Source organism: Osmia lignaria, unplaced genomic scaffold (assembly GCF_051020975.1).
Source record: "Osmia lignaria lignaria isolate PbOS001 unplaced genomic scaffold, iyOsmLign1 scaffold0001, whole genome shotgun sequence".
NCBI classification, from domain to species: Eukaryota; Metazoa; Arthropoda; class Insecta; order Hymenoptera; family Megachilidae; genus Osmia; species Osmia lignaria.
In genome coordinates this window covers 29,570,975-29,578,843 of record NW_027478158.1, presented here as the reverse complement: position 1 = coordinate 29,578,843, position 7,869 = coordinate 29,570,975, and positions in this window count along the sequence as shown.

Genomic DNA, 7,869 nt, shown 5'->3' with positions numbered 1-7,869 from the left:
AGAAGAAGAAATATCTCGAAAAATGTCCGTCAGGCCCCTTCCCTTGAGATAAATCTGCAAATATCTCGGAAACGAAGCGAGCTATGGCAAAATGTTAAGAGACCTTATTTGTAGAGAATTAAGTTTCCTACTTTTTATGTTCTATGATATTTTTTGATCAGATGCGTAGTTCTCGAGATATATCAAGATATTTAAAAGTTCCGAAGCCGCACCAACATAATAGAGATACAGAAACAGCGTGGCCCCTTTCTTTGAGATAACTCTGCACGATTGCGAGCTGGAAATGCCACTTCCAGTTTAGCTGTGCAGAAGAAGAACAACAAGAAGAAGAAATATCTCGAAATATGTCCGTCAGGCCCCTTCCCTTGAGATAAATCTGCAAATATCTCGGAAACGAAGCGAGCTATGGCAAAATGTTAAGAGACCTTATTTGTGGAGAATTAAGTTTCCTACTTTTTATGTTCTATGATATTATTTGATCAGATGCGTAGTTCTCGAGATATATCAAGATATTTAAAAGTTCCGAAGCCGCACCAACATAATAGAGATACAGAAACACCGTGGCCCCTTTCATTGAGATAACTCGTCACTATTGCGAGCAGCAAATGCCACTTCCAGCTTAGCTGTGCAGAAGAAGAACAACAAGAAGAAGAAATATCTCGAAATATGTCCGTCAGGCCCCTTCCCTTGAGATAAATCTGCATATATCTCGGAAGCGAAGCGAGCTATGGCAAAATGTTAAGAGACCTTATTTGTAGAGAATTAAGTTTCCTACTTTTTATGTTCTATGATATTTTTTGATCAGATGCGTAGTTCTCGAGATATATCAAGATATTTAAAAGTTCCGAAGCCGCACCAACATAATAGAGATACAGAAACACCGTGGCCCCTTTCTTTGAGATAACTCTGCGCTATTGCGAGCTGGAAATGCCACTTCCAGTTTAGCTGTGCAGAAGAAGAACAACAAGAAGAGGAAATATCTCGAAATATGTCCGTCAGGCCCCTTCCCTTGAGATATATCTGCAAATATCTCGGAAACGAAACGAGCTATGGCAAAATGTTAAGAGACCTTTTTTGTAGAGAATTATGTTTCCTACAATTTATGTTCTATGATATTTTTTGATCAGATGCGTAGATCTCGAGATATATCAAGATATTTAAAAGTTCCGAAGCCGCACCAACATAATAGAGATACAGAAACACCGTGGCCCCTTTCTTTGAGATAACTCTGCACTATAGCGAGCTGCAAATGCCACTTCCAGCTTAGCTGTGCAGAAGAAGAACAACAAGAAGAAGAAATATCTCGAAATATGTCCGCCAGGCCCCTCCCCTTGAGATATATCTGCAAATATCTCGGAAACGAAGCGAGCTATGGCAAAATGTTAAGAGACCTTTTCTGTAGAGAATTAAGTTTTCTACTTTTTATGTTCCATGATATTTTTTGATCAGATGCGTAGTTCTCGAGATATATCAAGATATTTAAAAGTTCTGAAGCTGCACCAACATAATAGAGATACAGAAACACCGTGGCCCCTTTCTTTGAGATAACTCTGCACTAGTGCGAGCCGCAAATGCCACTTCCAGCTTAGCTGTGCAGAAGAAGAACAACAAGAAGAAGAAATATCTGGAAATATGTCCGTTAGGCCCCTTCCCTTGAGATAAATCTGCAAATATCTCGGAAACGAAGCGAGCTATGGCAAAATGTTGAGAGACCTTTTTTGTAGAGAATTAAGTTTCCTCCTTTTTATGTTCTATGATATTTTTTGATCAGATGCGTAGTTCTCGAGATATATCAAGATATTTAAAAGTTCCGAAGCCGCACCAACATAATAGAGATACAGAAACACCGTGGCCCCTTTCTTTGCGATAACTCTGCACTATTGCGAGCTGCAAATGCCACTTCCAGCTTAGCTGTGCAGAAGAAGAACAACAAGAAGAAGAAATATCTCGAAATATGTCCGTCAGGCCCCTTCCCTTGAGATAAATCTGCAAATATCTCGGAAACGAAGCGAGCTATGGCAAAATGTTAAGAGACCTTTTTTGTAGAGAATTAAGTTTCCTACTATTTATGTTCTATGATAGTTTTGGATCAGATGCGTAGTTCTCGAGATATATCAAGATATTTAAAAGTTCCGAAGCCGCACCAACATAATAGAGATACAGAAACACCGTGGCCCCTTTCTTTGAGATAACTCTGCACTAGTGCGAGCGGCAAATGCCACTTCCAGCTTAGCTGTGCAGAAGAAGAACAACAAGAAGAAGAAATATCTCGAAATATGTCCGTCAGGCCCCTTCCCTTGAGATACATCTGCAAATATCTCGGAAACGAAGCGAGCTATTGCAAAATGTTAAGAGACCTTTTTTGTAGAGAATTGAGTTTCCTACTTTTTATGTTGTATGATATTTTTGGATCAGATCCGTAGTTCTCGAGATATATCAAGATATTTAAAAGTTCCGAAGCCGCACCAACATAATAGAGATAACGAAACACCGTGGCCCCTTTCTTTGAGATAACTCTGCACTAGTGCGAGCCGCAAATGCCACTTCCAGTTTAGCTGTGCAGAAGAAGAACAACAAGAAGAAGAAATATCTCGAAATATGTCCGTTAGGCCCCTTCCCTTGAGATAAATCTGCAAATATCTCGGAAACGAAGCGAGCTATGGCAAAATCTTACGAGACTTTTTTGTAGAGAATTAAGTTTCCTACTTTTTATGTTCTATGATATTTTTTGATCAGATGCGTAGTTCTCGAGATATATCAAGATATTTAAAAGTTCCGAAGCCGCACCAACATAATAGAGATACAGAAACACCGTGGCCGCTTTCTTTGAGATAACTCTGCACTATTGCGAGCTGCAAATGCCACTTCCAGCTTAGCTGTGCAGAGGAAGAACAACTAGAAGAAGAAATATCTCGAAATATGTCAGTCAGGCCAGTTCCTTTGAGCTGAATCTGCAAATATCTCGGAAACGAAGCGAGCTATGGCAAAATGTTAAGAGACGTTTTTTGTAGAGAATTATGTTTCCTACAATTTATGTTCTATGATATTTTTTGATCAGAAGCGTAGTTTTCGAGATATATCGAGATATTTAAAAGTTCCGAAGCCGCACCAACATAATAGGGATACAGAAACACCGTGGCCCCTTTCTTTGAGATAACTCTGCACTAGTGCGAGCCGCAAATGCCACTTCCAGCTTAGCTGTGCAGAAGAAGAACAACAAGAAGAAGAAATATCTCGAAATATGTCCGTCAGGCCCCTTCCCTTGAGATAAATCTGCAAATATCTCGGAAACGAAGCGAGCTATGGCAGAATGTTAAGAGACCTTTTTTGTAGAGAATTAAGTTTCCTACTTTTTATGTTCTATGATATTTTTTGATCAGATGCGTAGTTCTCTAGATATATCAAGATATTTAAAAGTTCCGAAGCCGCACCAACATAATAGAGATACAGAAACACCGTGGCCCCTTTCTTTGAGATAACTCTGCAGTATTGCGAGCTGTGAATGCCACTTCCAGCTTAGCTGTGCAGGAGAAGAACAACAAGAAGAAGAAATATCTCGAAATATGTCCGTCAGGCCCCTTCCCTTGAGATATATCTGCAAATATCTCGGAAACGAAGCGAGCTATGGCAAAATGTTGAGAGACCTTTTTTGTAGAGAATTATGTTTCCTACAATTTATGTTCTATGATATTTTTTGATCAGAAGCGTAGTTTTCGATATATATCGAGATATTTAAAAGTTCCAAAGCCGCACCAACATAATAGAGATACAGAAACACCGTGGCCCCTTTCTTTGAGATAACTCTGCACTAGTGCGAGCCGCAAATGCCACTTCCAGCTTAGCTGTGCAGAAGAAGAACAACAAGAAGAAGAAATATCTCGAAATATGTCCGTCAGGCCCCTTCCCTTGAGATAAATCTGCAAATATCTCGGAAACGAAGCGAGCTATGGCAAAATGTTAAGAGACCTTTTTTGTAGAGAATTAAGTTTCCTACTTTTTATGTTCTATGATATTTTTTGATCAGATGCGTAGTTCTCGAGATATATCAAGATATTTAAAAGTTCCGAAGCCGCACCAACATAATAGAGATACAGAAACACCGTGGCCCCTTTCTTTGAGATAACTCTGCACTAGTGCGAGCCGCAAATGCCACTTCCAGCTTAGCTGTGCAGAAGAAGAACAACAAGAAGAAGAAATATCTCGAAATATGTCCGTCAGGCCCCTTCCCTTGAGATAGATCTGCAAATATCTCGGAAACGAAGCGAGCTATGGCAAAATGTTAAGAGACCTTTTTTGTAGAGAATTAAGTTTCCTACTTTTTATGTTCTATGATATTTTTTGATCAGATGCGTAGTTCTCGAGATATATCAAGATATTTAAAAGTTCCGAAGCCGCACCAACATAATAGAGATACAGAAACACCGTGGCCCCTTTCTTTGAGATAACTCTGCACTATTGCGAGCTGCAAATGCCACTTCCAGCTTAGCTGTGCAGCAGAAGAACAACAAGAAGAAGAAATATCTCGAAATATGTCCGTCAGGCCACTTCCCTTGAGATAAATCTGCAAATATCTCGGAAACGAAGCGAGCTATGGCAAAATGTTAAGAGACCTTTTTTGTAGAGAATTATGTTTCCTACTTTTTATGTTCTATGATATTTTTTGATCAGACGCGTAGCTCTCGAGATATATCAAGATATTTAAAAGTTCCGAAGCCGCACCAACATAATAGAGATACAGAAACACCGTGGCCCCTTTCTTTGAGATAACTCTGCACTAGTGCGAGCCGCAAATGCCACTTCCAGCTTAGCTGTGCAGAAGAAGAACAACAAGAAGAAGAAATATCTCGAAATATGTCCGTCAGGCCCCTTCCCTTGAGATAAATCTGCAAATATCTCGGAAACGAAGCGAGCTATGGCAAAATGTTAAGAGACCTTTTTTGTAGAGAATTATGTTTCCTACAATTTATGTTCTATGATATTTTTTGATCAGAAGCGTAGTTTTCGAGATATATCGAGATATTTAAAAGTTCCGAAGCCGCACCAACATAATAGAGATACAGAAACACCGTGGCCCCTTTCTTTGAGATAACTCTGCACTAGTGCGAGCCGCCAATGCCACTTCCAGCTTAGCTGTGCAGAAGAAGAACAACAAGAGGAAGAAATATCTCGAAATATGTCCGTCAGGCCCCTTCCCTTGAGATAAATCTGCAAATATCTCGGAAACCAAGAGAGCTATGGCCAATTGTTAAGAGACCTTTTTTGTAGAGAATTAAGTTTCCTACTTTTTATGTTCTATGATATTTTTTGATCAGATGCGTAGTTCTCGAGATATATCAAGATATTTAAAAGTTCCGAAGCCGCACCAACATAATAGGGATACAGAAACACCGTGGCCCCTTTCTTTGAGATAACTCTGCACTAGTGCGAGCCGCAAATGCCACTTCCAGCTTAGCTGTGCAGAAGAAGAACAACAAGAAGAAGAAATATCTCGAAATATGTCCGTCAGGCCCCTTCCCTTGAGATATATCTGCAAATATCTCGGAAACGAAGCGAGCTATGGCAAAATGTTAAGAGACCTTTTTTGTAGAGAATTATGTTTCGTACAATTTATGTTCTATGATATTTTTTGGTGAGAAGCGTAGTTTTCGAGATATATCGAGATATTTAAAAGTTCCAAAGCCGCACCAACATAATAGAGATACAGAAACACCGTGGCCCCTTTCTTTGAGATAACTCTGCACTAGTGCGAGCCGCAAATGCCACTTCCAGCTTAGCTGTGCAGAAGAAGAACAACAAGAAGAAGAAATATCTCGAAATATGTCCGTCAGGCCCCTTCCCTTGAGATAAATCTGCAAATATCTCGGAAACGAAGCGAGCTATGGCAAAATGTTAAGAGACCTTTTTTGTAGAGAATTAAGTTTCCTACTTTTCATGTTCTATGATATTTTTTGATCAGATGCGTAGTTCTCGAGATATATCAAGATATTTAAAAGTTCCGAAGCCGCACCAACATAATAGAGATACAGAAACACCGTGGCCCCTCTCTTTGAGATAACTCTGCACTATTGCGAGCTGGAAATGCCACTTCCAGTTTAGCTGTGCAGAAGAAGAACAACAAGAAGAAGAAATATCTCGAAATATGTCCGTCAGGCCCCTTCCCTTGAGATAAATCTGCAAATATCTCGGAAACGAAGCGAGCTATGGCAAAATGTTAACAGACCTTTTTTGTAGAGAATTAAGTTTCCTACTTTTTATGTTCTATGATATTTTTTGATCAGATGCGTAGTTCTCGAGATATATCAAGATATTTAAAAGTTCCGAAGCCGCACCAACATAATAGAGATACAGAAACACCGTGGCCCCTTTCTTTGAGATAACTCTGCACTATTGCGAGCCGCAAATGCCACTTCCAGCTTAGCTGTGCAGAAGAAGAACAACAAGAAGAAGAAATATCTCGAAATATGTCCGTCAGGCCCCTTCCCTTGAGATAAATCTGCAAATATCTCGGAAACGAAGCGAGCTATGGCAAAATGTTAAGAGACCTTTTTTGTAGAGAATTAAGTTTCCTACTTTTCATGTTCTATGATATTTTTTGATCAGATGCGTAGTTCTCGAGATATATCAAGATATTTAAAAGTTCCGAAGCCGCACCAACATAATAGAGATACAGAAACACCGTGGCCCCTCTCTTTGAGATAACTCTGCACTATTGCGAGCTGGAAATGCCACTTCCAGTTTAGCTGTGCAGAAGAAGAACAACAAGAAGAAGAAATATCTCGAAATATGTCCGTCAGGCCCCTTCCCTTGAGATAAATCTGCAAATATCTCGGAAACGAAGCGAGCTATGGCAAAATGTTAACAGACCTTTTTTGTAGAGAATTAAGTTTCCTACTTTTTATGTTCTATGATATTTTTTGATCAGATGCGTAGTTCTCGAGATATATCAAGATATTTAAAAGTTCCGAAGCCGCACCAACATAATAGAGATACAGAAACACCGTGGCCCCTTTCTTTGAGATAACTCTGCACTATTGCGAGCTGCAAATGCCACTTCCAGCTTAGCTGTGCAGAAGAAGAACAACAAGAAGAAGAAATATCTCGAAATATGTCCGTCAGGCCCCTTCCCTTGAGATATATCTGCAAATATCTCGGAAACGAAGCGAGCTATGGCAAAATGTTAAGAGACCTTTTTTGTAGAGAATTATGTTTCCTACAATTTATGTTCTATGATATTTTTTGATCAGAAGCGTAGTTTTCGAGATATATCGAGATATTTAAAAGTTCCGAAGCCGCACCAACATAATAGAGATACAGAAACACCGTGGCCCCTTTCGTTGAGATAACTCTGCACTAGTGCGAGCCGCAAATGCCACTTCCAGCTTAGCTGTGCAGAAGAAGAACAACAAGAAGAAGAAATATCTCGAAATATGTCCGTCAGGCCCCTTCCCTTGAGATAGATCTGCAAATATCTCGGAAACGAAGCGAGCTATGGCAAAATGTTAAGATACCTTTTTTGTAGAGAATTAAGTTTCCTACTTTTTATGTTCTATGATATTTTTTGATCAGATGCGTAGTTCTCGAGATATATCAAGATATTTAAAAGTTCCGAAGCCGCACCAACATAATAGGGATACAGAAACACCGTGGCCCCTTTCTTTGAGATAACTCTGCACTAGTGCGAGCCGCAAATGCCACTTCCAGCTTAGCTGTGCAGAAGAAGAACAACAAGAAGAAGAAATATCTCGAAATATGTCCGTCAGGCCCCTTCCCTTGAGATATATCTGCAAATATCTCGGAAACGAAGCGAGCTATGGCAAAATGTTAAGAGACCTTTTTTGTAGAGAATTATGTTTCCTACAATTTATGTTC